Raw genomic sequence first — 23,468 nt, forward strand, 5'->3', positions numbered from 1 at the left:
CCAGGTTAATGGCTTCATTCATGTGTTATAAATGGTGTAATGGAATGCACTTCTGCCCTTACCTGCAGTAACCCAGAATTCAGTATTTGATACAGGAGAGATTTGGTTGGCGGGGCATAGGCAGAGTCGAGGCAGGACACAAGACAACTTCACGAGAAACGCTTGTTTTCCTATTGGTGCCGAATCAATCAATTTCACAGACGCCTCGAAAGCTCAAAGGAAAAGAAACAAAGGGCAATTAATTTGCAGTGTCTCTGTAGTTAATGGAAAAAGTGGAGTGCTGCTTTTCTGGTAAATGTGTGATGTATAGTAAAATGGAAGCATTCTTTAATTAAGTCCACTGGAGCAATATACATTGGAAACCCCGAGTAGCAGTAGGTCTTGAAACGAGGAGACGATAATAGCACCTTTGGATCTTGTCACTCATACACAAATTATTCGTTGCCCACATATTTCCCATTGCTGCCTGAGCAAACTTATGGATATTTAGGTGTTAATTTCTCTGTCAGGCTTTAGTGATCATCGTATAGTGACGGACGAATGGCCTCAGCTTCTATTCTGTGGATTCCGACTGAAAACTTTAACCTAATACCACAGTCACGTCATCGGAAAGTATGAATAGCACACTTGATCATCCACTTGAAAGATGTCCATTTCATAGATACTCACCTGTTTTTACATTATCGCATATCCACTTGTAAAGTTGTGCTCTCTGTATGAGAAAAATCGCTGTTCAGCAGGAAGAGCACTCATTGCTGGGGGTGGTCAGAAAGTTTCAATCCTTTTCTAAGAAATAATACAAATAGGCAAATGTGATCCATTTCCGTGATAACGACTTAGATGTGCCAAATTCAACGATTCTGAAAGGTTTACACATTACGGTAAAGAAAAAAGCGTACCAGGAACTTTAAAAATTAGATCACAAAAGTTACGCATCCACCAAAGCTGCATGTTAGGATCTGACAGAAGCTGCACACAACGAATACCTCATTGGGTCACATTTTCTTTACTATTGGGGCCACATCCCACATCTGCGGAAAAGTCAATGAACGTAACTGGGGTACAGGGTACAGAGCCACACTTAAGGGGAGTTGGAATGCCCTATCTCGACAATATTAAATTTAGTGACTTGGCTTCCCTGTATTTCAGGAACAACTGTAGCCATTGACATGAAACTTTTACAGGACGTTAAACTGTATTTTCTGACTCCACTGAACTATAATAATTGCATTTCAGCCACTGCTTTCGGAAATACAATTTTTTAATTACACGGTTCAAATTTTTGTATTTTTTTGTACATTATCCTAAATAATTTTAATTATACACAACATTATTTTCTTCTTTTAGTTCAGTAGACTCAGGATATGTATGTTATTACTCCCTGAAAATTTTAATACTCTGCTCGAAGTGGTTTCTGAGATTTAGGAAAAAATGCAACAGAGAATGTAAATTTTCAGGAACGGCTTCTAAAGTTTCGAAAGACTGTAACCCACTTAGTATACGCTTAATTTTTTATTTTTAGTCAATCAGAAGCACCCTGCACCATACTGTATATCATCCTCTTGATCTTTTTCCAATTTTTTTCTTCTTTTATTCTTTCTGGGCTCCTTAGTGACCAAATGTGCTGCATGCTCTCCTTATCAATGCGAACCTTGCCAATCCGTTCAAGTTCTCTGATGCAGTTTGCTCCAGGATTAATTCCCATATGCTGTAGCACTTTCACCCTACCAAAGTTGCCATCATTAAAAGCAATAACAGCATCACTGACCCCCCCCCCCCCTCCCACCACACTTTATTGTCTTCATTCCAACAAAAACATTTTTTGGTAAGCGAGTCCATATAAGATTACTGAACGACTCACTGGAATTTTGAGTTTGACCATGCAGATACTTCTTCAGTAAATCAGGATTTGCCAGGTCTCCGTAAAAAGGTTTTATGATATCCACTACTGCTGCTGGGATGAAATGATTATGTCTGTATGAATTGTATGAGTACTGGGCATTGCGGTAATTGCACCATGAATCAGGTCCAGAAGGGCAAATGATTGGATTGGGTTTTAATCAGTTGACAGTCTGTGGAAGAAGGTAGACCATACTGCCTTCTTCATTTTCAACAAATCCTCAGAATTATTTATAATGACCATCCCGTAATACAGCTGTAGTTCATCAATCATTTTGTCTGTCAGCCTGCCTCTTACGGTTTTACCGTCAGAAAGTTTCTTGTCTCTCAAACTTTGTTTCAACTTCCTCAATCTAGTACCCATCCTCTTCTGGACATGACCTACATATTACAGTTTTGTGATAATCTTCTTACCATAAGGCTGAGCGGCTACTACACTGTTAAATGCTTTTGAGTCTCCATCACCTAAGAACTTAGTGTAACACACTCACCTTTCATTCACAGTTCGACTAAAAGTTTCAGTAGCTGCAGAGGCCTCCATACGACCACTTGTTCCTTCATAATTTTTGTCACAGATACGCCCTTCTTCTTTCCCTTATTTACACTTATAACAATGTTTGGTTAAAATCAGGAAATCTATTACCTTTCCAGTATACACACTGGTCACTGTAGCAAAGAATTCTTAGAACTGTAGCCGCCCTTCTGCCAAGAGCCATCAAAAGCTACTGGTATGTCAGTCATACCATCATTTATTTCAACAGCTTCGTTTACAGTACCCTTCATTGTCTCACATGCAACAGATTCCACAGCACCTCCAATAAATCCTGCATACTAGTCGATTTTGCAAGGTGGGCGTGGCATATTCATCACAGCACACGTCGTTTCCGCTGCAGTGTGTCCTTTGCCAATAGCTCTCAATCCATAAAACCACCTAACATGTACTTCAAAATGATTGTCTTTACACTTATCAGAATTCCAAAATGAATGAGTATATACAGGGTGTTACAAAAAGGTACAGTCAAACTTTGAGGAAACATTCCTCACACACAAAGAAAGAAAATATGTTATGTGGACATGTGCCCGGAAACGCTTACTTTCCATGTTAGAGCTCATTTTATTACTTCTCTTCAAATCACATTAATCATGGAATGGAAACACACAGCAACAGAACGTACCAGCGTGACTTCAAACACTTTGTTACAGGAAATGTTCAAAATGTCCTCCGTTAGCGAGGATACATGCATCCACACTCCGTCGCATGGAATCCCTGATGCAACCCTGGAGAATGGCGTATTGTATCACAGCCGTCCACAATACGAGAGTCTCTACATTTGGTACCGGGGTTGCGTAGACAAGAGCTTTCAAATGCCCCCATAAATGAAAGTCAAGAGGGTTGAGGTCAGGAGAGCGTGGAGGCCATGGAATTGGTCCGCCTCTACCAATCCATCGGTCACCGAATATGTTGTTGAGAAGCGTACGAACACTTCGACTGAAATGTGCACGAGCTCCATCGTGCATGAACCACATGCTGTGTCGTACTTGTAAAGGAACATGTTCTAGCATCACAGGTAGAGTATCCCGTATGAAATCATGATAACGTGCTCCATTGAACGTAGGTGGAAGAACATGGGGCCCAATCAAGACATCACCAACAGTGCCTGCCCAAACGTTCACAGAAAATCTGTGTTGATGAAGTGATTGCACAATTGCGTGCGGATTCTCGTCAGCCCACACATGTTGATTGTGAAAATTTACAATTTGATCACGTTGGAATGAAGTCTCATCCGTAAAGAGAACATTTGCACTGAAATGAGGATTGACACATTGTTGGATGAACCAATCGCAGAAGTGTACCCGTGGAGGCCAATCAGCTGCTGATAGTGCCTGCACACGCTGTACATGGTACGGAAGCAACTGGTTCTCCCGTAGCACTCTCCATAAAGTGACGTGGTCAACGTTACCTTGTACAGCAGCAACTTCTCTGACGCTGACTTTAGGGTTATCGTCAACTGCACGAAGAATTGCCTCGTCCATTGCAGGTGTCCTCGTCGTTCTAGGTCTTCCCCAGTCGCGAGTCATAGGCTGGAATGTTCCGTGCTACCTAAGACGCCGATCAATTGCTTCGAACGTCTTCCTGTCGGGACACGTTCGTTCTGGAAATCTGTCTCGATACAAACGTACCGCGCCACGGCTATTGCCCCGTGCTAATCCATACATCAAATGGGCATCTGCCAACTCCGCGTTTGTAAACATTGCACTGACTGCAAAAACACGTTCGTGATGAACACTAACCTGTTGATGGTACGTACTGATGTGCTTGATGCTAGTACTGTAGAGCAATGAGTCGCATGTCAACACAAGCACCGAAGTCAACATTCCCTTCCTTCAATTGGGCCAACTGGCGGTGAATTGAGGAAGTACAGTACATACTAACGAAACTAAAATGAGCTCTAACATGGAAATTAAGCGTTTCCGGACACATGTCCACCTAACATCTTTTCTTTATTGGTGTGTGAGGAATGTTTCCTGAAAGTTTGGCCGTACCTTTTTGTAACACCCTGTATATAAACTGCACAGTTAATGATAAGTTTCCTGGATAGTCCATTTGATACCTAACTGTCTTCATGTAAACTAACTGGCCCTCCACATATTTTACAACCTACACGTTCACCTAGCACCCTTTTTAGAATGTGTAAATCTATTAGAATATAACCTAAGCTACCATTTACATCCGATTCGCTTTGAGAAAACTATGAATCACAACGTTTTATTTTAATCTTCGAAGCACTAATGGGTGTTTTTGTCTAGATACTGAGGAGTCTGCCTCTATTTCATTGTCTGTACCTTCACATGCCACATGTTGAACACAATGTTTCCCTTTATTCGAAAATCTATTACCACGAAACCCACGTTTCTTAAAAACACTTCGTTTTGGCGTCATACTTCACTTTTTGAGAGATTTACCAATCTACTTGTCACTTTTCCTCGGAAATACGTTATCACTTCGACATACAACGCGTGTTTACACTATGAAACATTACGATACTGTTTTGACAGTGCTACCAATACAAACACGTAATTTAAACTATAACACAGTAATTCACAGCCTTCTATACAACAAAATTACCGATTTTAATAGTTCATGAAGTACTGCACGTAAAAATTTTGACATTTTCAACCGATGTAGATTATATTAAAAAAAAATAAAGTACTTCCCATGCGGCGAGTTTATAATATACCATTTTATTCGTAATCAGATGAAATCCGAAGAGGTGAAAAAAAATTTCCGTTCTAACTCCCCTTAATGCAACATCACGTTATCAGTGAATGGCAAAGAGACACACCAAAAATGAATATGTGGCTTGCATTCACAAAGACAACAGTTTATGCAACCTTCATTTTTGCAGATGAGGCAATTACAGCAAACATTTACCTCTATATGTTGCAGCATCTCAAGGAAGCACAGCTTCAGCAAGAAGGCATTGATGATACTGCTGTGTTCCAACAGGATGGCACAATTTGTCATTTTGCTGTCATAGTCAGAGAGTATCTGAATCGATGATTGGCTAAAAGATGGATAGGCAGAGGTTGAGCAAGACCGTGGCCATCTTGTTCACTTGATTTGACAGCTTTGGATTTCTCCGCTTGGGGATACATGAAGGCAAGAGTGTACAAAACAAATGTAAGAGATCTCCAGGATACAAGAGCTTGACGCCGGGATGCAGCGTCGGCTATTTCACAAGATATACTTCAACGATGGGAACAATGCTTATAAATGGACGGAGGCCGTTTCTAAGTGCAATGAAAACGTGTAAAAAGATTGACAGTAACATACTTGCATATTGAATAAATGCTTCCATCAATTTCTAGAAATGAATCGTGACTTTACGACCACCATACATAGATTCTAAGAAAAGACAGCGACGGAACACGAATGAGACGGCAATCGGCAGTTGTGACGTATGTGTAAAGAGAAACAAATTATTACAACTTCAGGCAAACTGGATTGATTTTTTCAAGATGAAGTCTTTAAAAACAGAGCAATTCAACAACGCGTTGCTCCTCCTCAGGCCTTTACGCAAGCACTTAATCGGCTTGGCATTGATTGGTAGAGCTGTCGGACGTCCTGTGGGATATCGTGTCAAATTCTGTCAAGTTGGGGCGTTAGGTCGTCAGAATCCTGAACTCGTTGGAGGGCCCTTAATTGCTGGCCAAGGTAAGGTTTGGCAAGCACGAAACATACAGTAGAAACTCTCGCTGTGTGTGGGCAGGCATTGTTCTGCTGAAATGTAAGCCCAGGATGGCTTGCCGTGAAGTGCAAGAGAACAGGCCTTAGAACATCGTCGATGTATCGCTGGGTTGTAAGGGTGCTCCGATATCAACCAATGGAGTCCTCCTACGAAATGAAATGGCACCCCAGATCATCACTCCTGGTCGTGTTCCTTATGCCGAGCGACAATCAGCTTGGATCACAGTGCTGTCCGAGTCTCTCCAGAAACGTCTTCGGCCTGGAATCTCATATATTGGAGTAGAATTGTCTTCTGAGTAAGCCCCAGTGACCAGCAAAAACGTGTGTATAGACGCCTCGGACAGCAGTGGGATACCAACCCGACCGTCGCCCGTGTTCATGCCGAAACCAGGAATGATGGACTGGGATACCACCTCTTTCCGTTGCAGAAGCCTTTCGAACGTCATCCGCGGTACCTCTACAGCACAGCGATACTTCGATGGTATTCTACGCCCCATTTTGTTGCCGTTCATGGCAAGCCATCCAGGGTATGCATTTCAGCAAGATAATGCCAGCTCGCACACGGTGAGAGTTTCCATTGCCTGTCTTCGTGCTTGTCAAACCATAACTTGGCGAAAAAGATCGTCGGATCTCTCCCCCAACTGAGAAAATATGGAGCATTATGGGCACGACCCTTCAACCATTTCGGTATTTTGACGACCCAGCCCGCCAATTGGACAGAATTGGCACGATGTCCTTCAGGAGGACATTAAAAAACTCTATAAATCAATGACAAGACGAATAATTGCTTACATAAGGGTCAGAGATGGGTCAAAATTTTATTGACTTGCTCAATTTGTTAAGTTCTTTCTCTTGAATAAATCATTTATTTTTTATGAAATCGAAATCATTTGTTTGTACGTGCATGTAGATCACACCTATAAATTTTCGTCCCATTTGAGGAAGTCTTTCGTGGTGCGTCGCCTTTTTTGGTCTTAGAGTGCATATGAGTGGTCGAAAGGGTCCGGGGAAGTATACTTGATAAGACCGGACCATTTCTGTATCTGTCCTTGCCTGTATACGCTTCCCCCTCACACTCAGCCTTGGTTCCACTATCTCACGCAGGCAGCGCTTCAGTGCGAAGTCACATGAAACAATATCATTTCGCTTCAGTTCTAGAGAACCTTGGATGAAGGGCAACAAGCAGTTTCTGCGTGTAAATTTAACATCTAATAGCCACAGTTCTCGCGTTTTCGTTTGCGTCAGAAAGTAGATCGATTTTGTGACATATTACAAGTTCCAAATCAGGGTCAATTTATTTAGTTTCATCTGAATGCTTCGGTAGTTGGGTTTTTGAATATCCGCGTATTATTAGACACAGTTCGTGCGTTTTCATCAGGTTCTACAGTAGAGTTGCGCAGCACGTGCTGATAGTCCGTTTATCTACATAGTTCAGTTTTCCACGGTCTTTAGTATGGACAGGGACAGCGAATGTTGTGTGTGGATGTGAGCCGAGTTGGTAACACTTCGCCCACAGCTTTGGGCTGTGATGGCTTCGGTTACACAGTTTGAGGCTGCAGTGGATGGGTACCACTCTTGTGGACCGGCCGTGGGGATCCAACGGACGTCCAGCACGTCCGAGTCCTCCGATCGGTCCTCACCGGTGGCCAACCAAGTTACTGTTCGCACTGAGGCTGACCCCTCACCTGTGGTCGAGTGGGAGGTCGACCCAGGGCGAAGCAGGTGGCGAAAGACTTCCCAGGCGGCCACACATAAGGCCTCCCCAGTTTGTCTGACAAACAGGTTCCAGGTGCTGTCTGTGGCTGACACTGTCGCTGAGCCAGATGCTGTCGCCTGTCCTGTTTCAGAGGAAACCACTCAGCCTGCAAGATCCGGACAATCGCAGAGGGTGGGATTATTGGCAGTTGGGAGCTCCGACGTTAGGCGCGTTATGGGGCCCCTTAGAGACTTGGCTGAATAGAAGGGTAAGAAATCCAATGTACACTCCGTGTGCATACCGGGTGGAGTCATTCCATATGTGGAAAGGGTCCTCCCTGATGCCATGAAGAGCACAGGGTGCAGCCAACTGCAGGTGGTGGCTCACATCGGTACCTATGATGTGTGTCACTTTGGATCGTGTGGCGTGTACTGGGCATGTTTTTAGGTTAGAGGGTCTCGGGAAAACACAAGAAGGGCTTCAGTCACAAGGGTGCAGGCTGAACACAGGAGGAACGTAGATCCAGGAACCATTGGTATAACAGTTGTAAATTGTCGTAGCTGTGTTGGGAAAGTTGCAGAGCTCCAAGCGCTAATAGAAAACACTGATGCTCAAATCGTTATAGGTACTGAAAGGTGGCTAAAGCCGGATATAAGCTTAGCCGAAATTTTTGCGAAGACCCTAACGGTGTTCCGAAAGGATAGGCGTTTTTGTTGCTGTCAGAAGTAGTTTAACTTGTCGCGAAATTGAAGCAGATACTTCCTGTGAGCTACTATGGGCAGAGGTCATTGTTGGCAACCGGAATAAAGTACTAGTTGGATCCTTTTACCGACCTCCCAATTCAGATGATACAGTTGCTGAAAGGTTCAAAGAGAACTTGAGTTTGATTTCAAACACGTACCCGAATGATACGATAATAGTTGGTGGTGACTTTAATTTACCTTCGATATGTGGGCGAAAATACATGTTTAATTCCGGAGGTACACATAAAATATCATCCGAAATTGTGCTGAACGCATTCTCTGAAAATTATCTCTAGCAATTAGTTCATGAGCCCACGTGAGTAGTAAACGGTTGTGAAAACACACTTGACCTCTTAGCAACAAATAATCCTGAGTTAATAACGAGCATCAAAACCGATTCAGGGATTAGTTAACACAGGGCTGTCGTAGCAAGACTGAATATTGTAATCCCCAAATCCACGAAAAACAAGCGAAAAATATACCTATTCAAAAAATCAGGTAAAAATTCACTTGACGCCTTCCTGAGAGACAATCTCCATTCATTCCAAATTAATAATATGAGTGGGCTTACGTTCAAAGAAATAGTATCGGCAGCAATTGAGAGATTTATACCAAATAAATTAAGAAACGACGGAGCTGATGCTCCTTGGTACACAAAACGGGTTAGAACACTGTTGCAGAAACAAGGAAACAAAAATGCCAAATTTAAACAGACGAAAAATCCCCAAGATTGGCGATCTTTTACAGAAGCTCGAAATTTAGCACGGACTTCAATGAGAGATGCTTATAACAGTTTCCACAACGAAACTTTGTCTCGAAACCTGGAAGAAAATCCAAAGCGATCCTGGTCGTATGTGAAGTATGTTAGCGGCAAGAAACAGTCAATGCCTTCTCTGCGCGATAGCAATGGAGATACTATCGAAGACAGTGCTGCCACAGCAGAGTTACTAAACCCAGCTCTCCGAAATGCCTTCACAAAAGAAGACGAAGTAAATATTCCAGAATTCGAATCGAGAACAGCTGCCAACATGATTAACGTAGAAGTAAATATCCTCGGAGTAGTGAAGCAACTTAAATCACTTAATAAAAGCAAGTCTTCTGGTCCAGACTGTATACCAATTAGGTTCCTTTCGGAGTATGCTGATGCATTAGCTCCATACTTAACAATCACATACAACCGTTTGCTAAACGAAAGATCCGTAACCAAAGACTGGAAAGGTAGTAGGAGTAATCCACTAAATTACAGGCCCATATTGTTAACATCGATATGCAGCAGGATTTTAGAACGTATATTGTGTTCGAATGTAATGAATTACCCCGAAGAAAACGGTCTATTGACACACAGTCACCATGGGTTTAGAGAACATCGTGCTTGTGAAACACAACTAGCTCTTTATTCACATGAAGTGCTGAGTGTTACTGACAAGGGATTTTAGATCGATTGCGTATTTCTGTATTTCCGGAAGGCTTTTGACACTGTACCACACAAACGGCTGGTAGTGAAATTGCGTGCTTATGGAATGTCGTCTTAGTTATGGGACTGGATCTGTGAATTTCTGTCAGAGAGGTCACAGTTCGTAGTAATTAACAGAAAGTCATCGAGTAAAACAAAAGTGATTTCAGGCATTCCCCAAGGTAGTGTTAGGCCTATAGGCCCTTTGCTGCTCATTATCCTTATAAACGATTTGGGAGACAATTTGAGCAGCCGTATTCGGTTGTTTGCAGATGACGCTGTCGTCTATCGACTAATAAAGATCAAAACAAACTGCAAAACGATTTAGAAGAAATATCGAAATGGTGCGTAAAGTGGCAGTTGACCTTAAATAACGAAAAGTATGAGGTCATCCACGTGAGTGCTAAAAAGAACGCGTTAAACTTCGACTACACGATGAATCAGTCTATTCTAAAAGCCGTAAATTCAACTAAATACCTAGGAATCACAATTACGAACAATTTAAATTGGAAGGAACACATAGAAAATGTTGTGGCGAAGGCTAACCGAAGACTGTGTTTCATTGGAAGGACACTTAGAAAATGTAACAGATCTAATAAGCCACTAAGGAGACTGCCTACACTACGCTTGTCCGTCCTCTTTTAGAATACTGTTGCGCGGTGTGGGATCCTTACCAGATAGGACTGACTGAGTACATCGGAAAAGTTCAAAGAAAAGCAACACGTTTTGTATTATCCCGAAATATGGGAGAGAGTGTCACAGAAATACCGTTTGGAATCGCGCGACCGCTACGGTCGCAGGTTCGAATCCTGCCTCGGGCATGGATGTGTGTGATGTCCTTAGGTTAATTAGGTTTAAGTAGTTCTAAGTTCTAGAGGACTGATGACCTCAGCAGTTAAGTCCCATAGTGCTCAGAGCCATTTGAACCATTTGTCACAGAAATGATACAGGATTTGGGAGGGACATCATTAAAAGAAAGGCGTTGATCGTTGCGACGGAATCTTCTCACGAAATTCCAATCACCAACTTTCTCCTCCGAATGACATCGACTTACATAGGGAGGAACGATCACAAAGATAAAATAAGGGAAACCAGAGCTCGTACGGAAAGATATAGGTGTTCATTCTTCCCGCGCGGTATACGAGATTGGAATAATAGAGAATTGTGAAGGTGGTTCGAAGAACCCTCTGCGAGGCACTTAAATATGATTTGCAGAGTATCCATGTAGATGTATATTCCATATTCTAGATTTCCGAAAAGCGTTTGGTACGGTGCCAAACTAGAAGCTGTTAAAAAAGAAACGAATATCGCAGATATGCAAGTTGCTAGCAGACTTCTTAAGTAATAGAACACATTACGTTACCACCGACGGCGAGTCTTAATCAGAGACATAAGTATCGTCAAGTGTGCACCAGGGATGTTTGATAGAATTTCTATTATTCTGTATACAGTATACATAAATGATCTGACAGACAGGGTGGGCAGCAATCTGCGGCTGTTTGCTGATGATGCTGTGATATAGGGGAAGATGTCATCCTTAAGTGACTGTAGAAGGGCACAGGATGAGTTAGGAAATTTCTAGTTGATGTGATGAACAGCAGCTAGCTCTAAATGTAGAAATATGTAAGTTAATGCAGATGAGTGCAAAAAGTAATCCCGTTACGCTGGAAAGCTATCAGTAATATACTGCTTGACACAGTCACGTCGATTAAAGATCTAGGTTGGTAAGCGATATTAAATGGCAAGAGAATGTAAGGATTATAGTAGAGAAGGCTATCAGCTCCAGTTCATTGGGAGAATTTTGGAAAGTGTGGTTCATATGTAAAGGAGACGACGTATGGAACACTAGTGCGACCCATTCTTGAGTACTGCTTGAGCATCTGGGATTTTATGAAGATATCGTACACGTGAGGCAATACTGACCCTATGACTTATCTTAGAAGCTAGATTAAGAAAAGGAAAACCTACGTTTCTAGTATTTGTAGACTTGGAGAAAGCTTTCGACAATGTTGACTTGAATACTCTCTTTCAAATTCTGAAGGTAGCAGGTGTAAAATACATGGAGCGAAAGGCTATTTACAATTTGTACAGAAACCAGATGTCAGTTATAGGAATCGAGGGACAGGAAAGGGAAGCAGTGGTTGGAAAGGGAGTGAGACAGGATTGTAGCCTCTCCCAGATATTATTCAGTCTGTATATTGAGCAAGCAGAAAAGGAAACAAAAGAAAACTTCGGAGTAAGTATTAAAATCCATGGAAAAGAAATAAAAACTTTAAGGTTTGCCGATGACATTGTAATTCTGTCAGACACAGCAAAGGACTTGGAAGAGCAGTTGAACGGAATGGACATTGTCTTGAAAAGAGAGTATAAGATGAACATCAACAAAAGCAAAACGAGGATAATGGAATGTAGTCGAATTAAGTCGGGTGATGCTGCGGGAATTAGATTAGGAAATGAGACACTTCAAGTAGTAAAGGAGTTTTGCTCTTTGCTGGGGAGCAAAATAATTGATGATGGTTGAAGAAGAGAGGATATAAAATGTAGATTGGCAATGGCAAGGAAAGCGTTTCTGAAGAAGAGAAATTAGTTAACATCGAGTATTGATTTAAGTGTCAGGAAGTCGTTTCTGAAAGTATTTGTATGGAGTGTAGCCATGTATGGAAGTGAAACATGGACGATAAATAGTTTAGACAAGAAGAGAATAGAAGCTTTCGAAATATGGTGCTACAGAAGAATGCTGAAGATGAGATGGGTAGATCACATAACTAATGAGGAGGTATTGAACAGACTTGGGGAGGAGTTTATGGCACAACTTGACTAGAAGAAGGGATCGGTTGGTAGGACATTTTCTGAGACATCAACGGATCACCAATTTAGTATCGGAGGGCGGCGTGGAGGGTAAAAATCGTAGAGGGAGACCAAGAGATGAATACACTAAGCAGATTCAGAAGGCTGTAGGCTGCAGCACGTACTGGGACATGAAGCAGCTTGCACAGGATAGAGTAGCATGGAAAGCTGCATCAGACCAGTCTCAGGACTGAAGACCACAACAACAACATCGTATCAGTTTAGAGGCGTTCTGCTAGATTTGTTAGCGGTAGGTTCGATCAACAAGAAAGTATTACAGAGACGCTTTGGAAACTGACACTGGAATCCTTGGAGGGAAGACGACGGTATTTTCTAGGAACGCTATTGAGAAAATTAGAGAACCGGCACTTAAAGCTGACCGTCGAACGATTCTACTGCCGTCACCGTACTTTTTGCTGAAGGACGACAAAGGTAACAGAAATTAGGGCTCGTACTGAGCGATATAGTTGGTCGTTTTTCCCTCGCTCTTATTGCGAGTGCAACAGAAAGCAAAGATACTAACAATAGTATAAGGTACCCTCCGCCACGCACCATACGGTGTGCTTACCGTGTATGTATGTGGCTATTGATGTAGAAAGTTGGCGTGCGTATTGAGAGGTATTCGATTTATTAATTGCCTACAGAAATGTAGAAGTGGGAAAACGAAACAACAAAAATGTTCAAATGTGTGTGAAATCTTATGGGACTTAACTGCTAAGGTCATCAGTCCCTAACCTTACACACCACTTAAACTAAATTATCCTACGGACCAACACACACAACCATGCCCGAGGGAGGACTCGAACCTCCGTCGGGATCAGCCGCACAGTCCATGACTGCAGCGCCCTATACCGCTCGGCTAATCCCGCGCGGCAAAACGAAACAACCATGGATTAAATGAATACCTTACGTACAAAGTACGGAACACAGTATACCCGCAGACAGAAAACTGAAATAGAAATTACTCGCTGATACCGTCTTAGTAGAAGGATTGCGGTATTGAATCATAATTGTGTTCTACATAGGTTCTTAAGGGACCCAGGAAAATGACATGTGGAAGTCTGTGCTAATACTCTGACAATCTGGCAAGAAAAAATGGGTGTGATAAGTGATTACAGGAGCTCAGCAAGAGAGTTTTCGTAGACTCTGTCACCTCAATTTTCCAACTTCCTACCAACACAAGGTGCCCCTGTTAAACCGAGCAACTCAGCGGAAGATTGGGTAACCGACAACAGCGGGAAAATGAATCAGTGAGCAGATAATATTTGGAGGTCAGTGGAAGGCAACGCAAAACCAGTACTGAAGTTTTCCCATGAAAACCCCATGGCTTTGCTCAGTTCTAAATTATCCTGAGCTACAACTTCTCCAGTCGGATCTCTGGTGAGGACAGGATTGAAAGAAGTCATTACACCAACACAAAAGTACAAATTATCCCTGCACACTGTAAGTAAAATTATAGCATGAAATGTGCGTGAGTTACTTCAGGCGGAAAAACTTGCTACAGTAGAATGACAAATAATTGCGAATGACCTGGATATTCTTGGAGTTAGTAAGACTCACTGGAGAGGAAGTGGCCATTTCACGACCCAAGGAAGGAGCGCTGTGTAATTTTCAGGGAGTAGTGACGAAAGGAGAAATGACGTTGGAATAGATGTACTTAGATATCTGAACAACTGTGTTTTCATTATGAACCCATTAATGACAGTATCTTCTCCATAAAATTGAATGCTTTTCCATATAAACTCAACATCATTCAGATCAATGATCCTACTGCTGCAGTATCAGACGAGGAGCTAGAAGAGTTCTTTGAATAAGTGGAACAAGTCCTTAGTGAGATCCCTTACCGAGAATAGACAATAATTCAAGGAGACTTCAGTACCAAGATTGAAGGTACTACCCAAGACACGCTATTACATTCTGTGGCTGGACCGCAACGTCTAGGTAAGAAAACCGATGTAGGCAGGTAGTTACTAGATTTATCTGTGTGTAAACACTTGACTGTCTATAACACTATTTCTCAACACCACCCAAGACGACTGCACACTTGGATGTCACATGGTGGTGGATTTAGAAACCAGATTGATTTCATCCTAGTGCGGAGACTTCGGTCTTGGACTGTAAGACTTTCCCTAGAGCAGATTGTGGACGTGATCACGATCCTTTGCCCATGAGAATGCTCATTAAGCTAAAAAACACCAAAAAGAACGGAGAAAGACAACTAAGATTCACAAACAAGCAAGCTCTTCGGAAATGTGGTGAGCTTGTAAGACCAATCACTACAGCCAACATATTTGTCTTGTGATGATCAACAACTGAACTGATGTTTAAGATAATTCTCATTAATTGTTCCGTCTCAGTTGCACATACGATCGAAACATGTAATATATTTAAAAATGTGCAACTTAGACGGAACAATAAATGAGAATGATCTTAAATCCACATCAGCCCTGATTATCAATATGGGACCATGTGTAGGACGTCGTTTCCAGGTCACTTCCGTCATCACAACAATTACAAAGTGCAAAATATCCTTGGGGTATCACAGTCCACGCATGGCACGTTGGGACCATGTGTAGGAGGTCGTTTCCCCGTCACTTCCGTCATCACGACAATCACAAAGTGCAAAACATCCTGGGATATCACAGTCCACGCTACAGCTAGTTGAAGAGAGAAAAAGCTGATTAATTCTGGTGTCCACACCACCCAAACTAAAGACAGATATAAGAACTGGGACAGAGAAATGTACCGAAATGGCACAGGACAGATCACACTTCATTAACAGTATCTGTGATGAGATGGCACAACATCCTAATCACAATCAAGTACGAGATCTCTTCAAAAAACTCCACAGCATGACCGTTGAATTTAATATTCGTACGTCGCTGGTAGACGCTGAGAATGGCAACCTCATCGGAGACAAGGCAGAAACTGTTGCGAGATGGAAACAGTACTGTGAGAAGTTGTATTCTGGGATTAACAATAGTACGGAAAGTGAAGCAGCTGAGCAACTTACATCTGAGCCTATTGTCTTACGCAGCGAAGAAGAGAAAGCAGTTCAACATCTGAAGAACTATAAATATCCTGGTCTAGACAGTGTAGCTGGTGGGACGATCGAAGAAATGGGACTGGAACTTGTTGATGTGCTGCATTCAATGTACAAGAACATGGGAAACTGGGGAGTGGCTAGAAAGCTGATCAAAATCTCTGTTCATCCTCGACACAAGAAATGGTCAATCAGGGACACAAGAAATGGTCAATCAGGAACTGCTCCAACTGCCGAACTATTGATCTCATATCCAAGACGAGCAGAAGTTTGCTCTACATCTTGAACCAGGGTTTGAAGCCATACATTCAGCCCATATATTCAGAGATAAGAAGGTTTTGTTGAAGCAAAAGTACTCACTAACAGAGTCTCAACATGCGATAAATAGCCGCAGAACTCGAGAGAGTTCTGTGCTCCTGCCTTCATCGGCTCCTTGATTACGGGCAAGCCCTTGAGTGTGTCTTGTGCCAGGTGCTTGCAGAGTTCCTTGCCCATCCACATTTGATAGCACTGATAAGAAGTCTATACAATAATCACCTCACGACAGTGAAGACAAGTGCTGGCACGTCTGGTATCTTCAGTATATAAAAAGGCGTCAGGCAGATTTGTGTTATATCCTCCCACCTGTACAGCATATACGCAGAACATGTCATTAGGAGCGCTCTTGATTTCTGGACTTACGGCATCTCAGCTGGTGGAAGAATTATTAACGACCTCCAATTTGCTGATGACTCTGTGCTTTTAGCCAGCAGCGAAGACGAACTTATTGAGCTACTAATAAAAGTAGATATTGGTCTATCGCATGAACGAGATATCAATCTCAGCAAGTCCAGACTCATGAAAATTCATCGAGGAACACAGGTTCACCTTAGGGATATATTAAAGAAACTAGGAGCCGTGCATTCTTTCATATATCTTGGGTTCAACCATCTATGACACAGGAAGCTGTGAAAATGAGATAAGAAGACGGCTCGCGGTAGGGGGAGTGGCTACAAAGAGGCTCACCAAGATCTGGCAGAACAGAGCAATAACGGACGCCACAAAGTTCTGGCTTGTTGAAACACTCATGTTTTCTATCTTCTTTTATGGTTGCGGAACATGGACCAGTAAGGCCATAGTCAAGCAGCATACTGATGCTTTGGTGCCGGCATCAGATTGAGAAGGGAAAGCAACTTATACTTGCGTGGCTCTCTTTCCCGTTTAGAAAGTGCCGCTTACCATTGTGGAACAGCGAGGCTTTGTGCGAGCGATGTGCGCTTTGAGAAGTAACGTTTCCTAAGAAATTCCCGGACGTCACTCCCACTGAAAATGTACCTAAAGGCCAGTTTAAAACTGAGATTGAAGAATATTACAAGGGGGGAATATAAGTAGTATGTTAACGTCGGCCTCGACTGTTCTGCCCACACAATGACACGTCGGACGTGGTTGGCTCTGTGGAAAACTTGACACAAAGAAAGTAAATGATTAAGGTTGTCCAACTACCAAAGCAAACACAAATTTAGAGTAATTGATTTTATAATTACGAGCTTGGATTTAAAACACATATAACATGTTAACACTTAGCCTGAGTGGTTTGAAAAGTTTAGAAATCACGTAGAAATGTTCATTCATTAACCACTCTGCGTTTTTCGCACAAACTAGCCTCACATGCAACAAAATAACAGTATATCTCTGTAAATTTAAACAAATTACAAATATTATAATGATGACCATGTAATGGTCCGTCCGTATTATACAGGAGACAAAAAGAGAGTGATATCGTCCGGCAGTGCACGCTTGTTTTTTTTTTCTTAAAATTTTCAGATGTGTTCAGAGTCTGTCTTTAATATCGATGTTTATACATGTCCGCTGAATTAGTCTATAGTTTCCTAAGCGCGTCAGTGGCGATGGATTCATTTCTCCCTGTAAATCGTCAAAATACATCATTACAATGCACAGTTAAATATTATACATTGGCAAATAAATGGCTTTTGGCCTCTTTCATTACTCAAATCAGTGTTATATGTGACGAGATGTGGCGCTGTGAAAATACAACATCTCAAACTCAGTATCTCCGGGTACCTTTCTTCTAATGTCAGCCAAAAAGTTCTCCGGTTTTTTTACCATATTGTGAGAAGATATGGAGGAAACCTAGAGAAAATAATCATGTAAAGGAAGTTCGAGGGGAAGAGACCGAGTGGAAGAGCAGCGGTAGATCCAATCAAGAAGATCTCTGGTGTAACTCTCTAGCAGGTTCTAAGAGAAGCTGGTAGCCTTCCAGGCTGGAGACGCTTCGTACATGGGGTCACAACGCTCAGCAATGAGCACGACGACGTGTGATGATGAATTTCTTCAGACATCGGAACTTGTCTGAAGCTTCATCACATGTATTTCGTGGGCAACAATTTTCGAACCTTTTTATTTGTTACGATGCTTGTATATATTAACTTTCACTTCCCATAACTCTGGTCGTAGATGTACCGGTTTTATGAAATTGATAGTTCTCTCACTGAAAGCACTATTGTTGTTTGAAACTGTTTTAATGAATTCCTTGACTCCTGCCACAAGCATGCCGGTGAGAAGTGAACTTAAGATTACATCAAACTTCTGTATGAACCACCACTATCCAAAAACTGAAGCGTGATCGATAATTTGGTTCCAACTGGTGTTCAGTTATACGCATTGGTTTGGGTAATTAATCCTGTGACGAATTACTTTTAAGCGATATATTCAAAACCGTGTTTCAGCTTCTGTGAAATGTATATATCCAGAATGAGTTCACAAGTCAAAGTTTCGGCAGCAGTTCACTTATTTAACCGCTACGGTCGCAGGCTCGAATCCTGCCTCGGGCATGGATGTGTGTGTTGTCCTTAGGTTAGTTAGGTTTAAGTAGTTCTAAGTTCTAGAGACTGATGACCTCAGAAGTTAAGTCCCATAGTGTTCATAGCCATCTGAACCATTTGAACTACTGCTCATTTGCCCATCAGAAGCTTTCACCTCTGTATCGGCAGTCAAATAACTGAGAAAGCACCTGTTACTTGCACTAAGCCACCCTTTAACATGAGCATGGCTCAATTCTGCCACATTTAACTATAACCGTATTCCGTTGATCAGTCTTTTCTTCAGAAAACCAACCGTAACAACACTGCCACCACCACCACCATCACGAAACACTGCAACAGAATCACCGTGACGACGTGGTTGTGCTTTGTATGAGGTGGCACCGGGAGATAAGTGGAAGGATCGTTTTCGTGGAACGTACACAGTTCCAATGAAAACTGGGAAAAGAAAATATACAATTTGAGAACCGTTTAACTTCGCACATTTTTCATTACTGTGTACACATCAAGATTCGTTCGAATTTTTATCTCTACCGTCTCATTCATCGACGTTTCCTGCTTTACTTCTCTTTGCACCATAGTGAGAACCAGCTGAAGTAAGGTCTATACATTAGACTTCTTCAATGTTATTTGTCAAAGCTAAGGTCAGCATGTCCATGAGGTTGCGACGTCGTTCCACGCTGCATTTGCTGCACTACTTGACAGTTGTATAAGGGACGATCAAAGTACCGTTTGAGTACGTCGCTGCAGCGTAAACACAATGTTGAGCGACTCCATGGCAGATATATAAGTACCGACATGTAGCCAAGGGATTAGTGAGTCATTCGGGTTTTTCCGAAGTTTGTGCGGTAAATGCGGAGACGTGAACTACGCCGAAGTTATTACCAAATGTGTGCAAATGGACCTACTTGGCCGACCGCTGTGGCCGAGCGGTTCTAGGAGCTTCATTCTGGAACCGGACTGCTGCTACGGTCGCAGGGTCGAATCCTACCTCGGGCGTGGATGTGTGTGATGTCTTTAGTTTAGTTACGTTTAAGTAGTTCAAAGTCCGGGGGACTGATGACCTCAGATGTTACGTCCCATAGTGCTTAGAGCCATTTGAACCATCTTTTTGGACCTACGTGCTGTTATTCTTTTCCTCGCTGCCGAAGAACAAACACCTGTAGACACCCATTGTAGAATGATGAGTGTGTATGGGGCTGCATGTCTGTCGAGAACGACCGTTGTGGAATGGTGAGCCAAGTTTCGTGCTGGTCGAGATTCGACTCAAGACTCCTCCATACCACAAATGTAATGCAGAAGCTACGCCGTGTAGTCCTGATCTCTCCCCATGTGATTATCATGTCTTTGGTCCCTTATAAAAGACCTTAAATGTCGACGGTTCCTTCAGAGGAGAATGTGCAGCAGGCATGAACGGACCTCTTCACGCAGCAGGACATATTGTTTCACGAAACGGGTATCTTCGAGGTGGTGCGTCGGTGGGAAGATTACCTCAATGATATTAGCTGTTTTTACTGATTTTCATACCGACTCTGAACTATGCGACCCTGGAATGGAAACTTCTTTTTTATCGCCCCTGGTATATGAAGCTTATTGTGCCAAAGTGCTCACACTTTATTATTTCATGTCTGCATTGCAGCAACACACACTATAAAGGCTAGCTGTCGAAAGCGCTTAGTTTGTTCAGTGTGACAAAAACGTCACGTCGGCGATTCTAAGTATTTACTATTATTTTTCTCGACAACTAAGCAGCTAACAGCGTTGCCTTTTATTTCAAAATGAAATAGGCTAAGAAATATTAAAATTCACAAACCCTGATCCTCCTATAAAAACAGTTAAGAGTGGGAGAGAGGTTAAAATACTGCTATGGGACAAAAATGTCCCGTCGGCGGTTCTAGTGTTAATACGGTTTTAAGAACCCCTACTCACTTTTTTATTCTTCTAGGGATATTAAGCATACGATAGACATGTCGCATTCTACTACTAACCCTCTTATTCCACTATGTTATCGTCACTCCAACGAGCATTTTTGCCGATCCCCAAGAAATAGAAATTACTGGCAAGAGGCAGAGAAACGACGTTGTACTGAAGAATGCTATTGACCAGACATCTGTCATACGCTACTGGTGAGTGAGTGGGAAGTAAGGAAGCGACCCGACGATTTCTGGATCGAGGTCAGTAAATAGTTTGATTACATTACATCACTATATTACTTGTTCCGAATATGTTTGTTTTCTAAATTACTCGTCTCGGTACTGAGTTAGTGCTCCAACGCGAGTCACTCCTAAGTGATAATAACGAGAAATGGGTCACATGAGTTGCTCTGGAAAGGTTATTCCAGGCATTGTGAAAGTAAGCCCTGGCGAATGTCTTTGCTCGCAGTACTGTATGTGATCTATTTTAAGTAAACTGCTCCACTTAGAGTGATGAGGATCTGGAGCGTCAGCATGTATTTGACTGCGCTTGCTTGCAGTAAAACGCGATACTGAATAAACGTAACTAATGCCTATATCAAGCTTCTTCAGGGTTCCTTATCTCAATCGGTAAAAACGGAACCGTTATAGGATCATTTTGTTGTCCGACTGTCTGTCTCATTCTTTAGAAACCTTCTTCTCGGGAACGGATAGACTTATTAAGTTAAAATTTATGGTACACTGAGTAGGTTGGATTAAAGCCTCGTGTGAGGTAAAAAACTCACACAAAGTGTTTCAACTGACTGCCATCAATTCAGGATTTGATAACCTAGTGGCAGGTTTGTCTTATTGTAACTTACTGTTCCACGAAATTTCGGGCCCACCAAGGGCTGTAGCGGCGATGAGAAAATGACGCAAGTCTGTTTATTAATACATAATGTAAGTTTTCTGCTGTTTTACCTGAACATTGTGTAATGCAGTATTTGACAAGAAAAATTGACGAATCACTGGTCTACACCACTGCATTTAAGCTTCATTTCGCCTGGAGACAATTGTTCCATTTGCTCCCCAAAATCAACAATGGTGCATTTGCGAGAAAATGGCGAATTGGGGCAAATCCCCGCAGGTGGTTTGGGATAAATCTCCGCAGCTCCAACAATCTGACGACACGTCTTCAATGATAGCCCCGCAAAAGATGACATTCGACATGCACTGCATAAGATTATCTTAACTGGAGATTTAATTCCGTTGTGTAAAATATAGATTCAGGGGAAACTTTCAGGCAAATCATTGAAATCTCTTCTTAGAGCGTCGACACCCAATAAAGAACAAATGAAAGAAGAATGCGTGGGAAAAGAAGAGCTGGTAGCTGAGAAGGAAGAATGTACCAAAGAAAGAAAAGAGCGTGCTATAGAAACAAAGCGACGTAAGCTAGATTTCATTACATCAGTGCCAAAAAGGAAGAAAACAGATAAACCAGCTAGCTGATTATTCTTCAGACTCAGATTCGGACTTCTCACATCACGACAGGAGTTCAGAAATAGATGTGGATGTATTATTTGGCGAAGAAGTATCCGAAGAAAAGTAACAAGAGCATCTGACTTCAAGGAAGAATCAGATGACCTAACACTGTACACTATTTAGGTACCTACATAGTTCAACCTCTTTCATATTGCCTTTCTAAACCTCCTTTTGTGAAGGAGAAAGTTGTTTTCGCAAGTATTTTTAAGCATATACTAAAATTTGCGAGTCATATAAGTTCAGTATTGTCTTGTATAGCTTGGCTACAGTACAACAGTGTTACAGATAGTTATTTCAAGTGCTTTTATCATGCAGCCATCTACTTTTATCCATGTTTATCACTGCGGCACTTTACCCCATTTTGTGGGGTAAATTTTTCTGTAACTGATAATCAGACATTGCTGGAATTTGGATGGTTTATAGGTAACAACCCATCCTATGAAATCAGTCTGATTTACCACTATATTAGAAAAGCTGAAAATTCTGAGACTTTACTCCCACCTACGGCGATTTATGTCTCATATTTTGATATCTTGCCAGTATCAGTATTGTTAGCAGGAAATTCTGTATCCCTGGATACAAAATTAGGTTTGCACAGAATCATTGGTGAGCGAGCCCTACTCGCAATTGGCAGCATTTTTCACGTTCCACGCAGCAGCGGCTGACCTCGGAATCCATTGCAATCAGATCGCAACGACCTGGGATTGAGCCAAGGGATTTTTCAATTGGAATTTTTTGGCAGGGAATTCCCACAGCCGTTCATTCACCTTTCAGCTAAAGAAAGCTTTCCAAAAACTGTGGTTGCAACAAGTGCATTGAAAGTATTGCAATATTTTCTGAAACAACACAAGTACGGAATGGTACACCAATTACAGACACGTAACGAAGGGTGGATTTAAGAAGATCGTAACCGACAGGGACCAGAGACGAATGTTAGACCTTTTTAATGACAGTCGGTTTCAAATCGGACCGCAACTGCTGCTGCCGAAGACTGCAGATACATCTCAACTACGGGACCGATGACCTCGCAGTTTGGTCCCTCCCTCCCTCCCCCCCCCTCCCCTTCTTTTAAGCCACCCAACCAACCATCTCAACTACACTGCGCAACAAAATTAAAGGATCCATTTTTCGAAACCCTCTAATTGTCTCCCATTGTACTGCGTAAGTTTTAAATTTTTCTCAGAGGTGCTTACAACCGTCCTCTGTAATGGTGCAAAAGAGAGGCACCCAGCGTCGCCACACTCGGGCTCGGCGGTGCTTCAATCAGCAAGATGTCGACACAGCG

This window comes from Schistocerca piceifrons, chromosome 7, assembly GCF_021461385.2.
Source record: "Schistocerca piceifrons isolate TAMUIC-IGC-003096 chromosome 7, iqSchPice1.1, whole genome shotgun sequence".
NCBI classification, from domain to species: Eukaryota; Metazoa; Arthropoda; class Insecta; order Orthoptera; family Acrididae; genus Schistocerca; species Schistocerca piceifrons.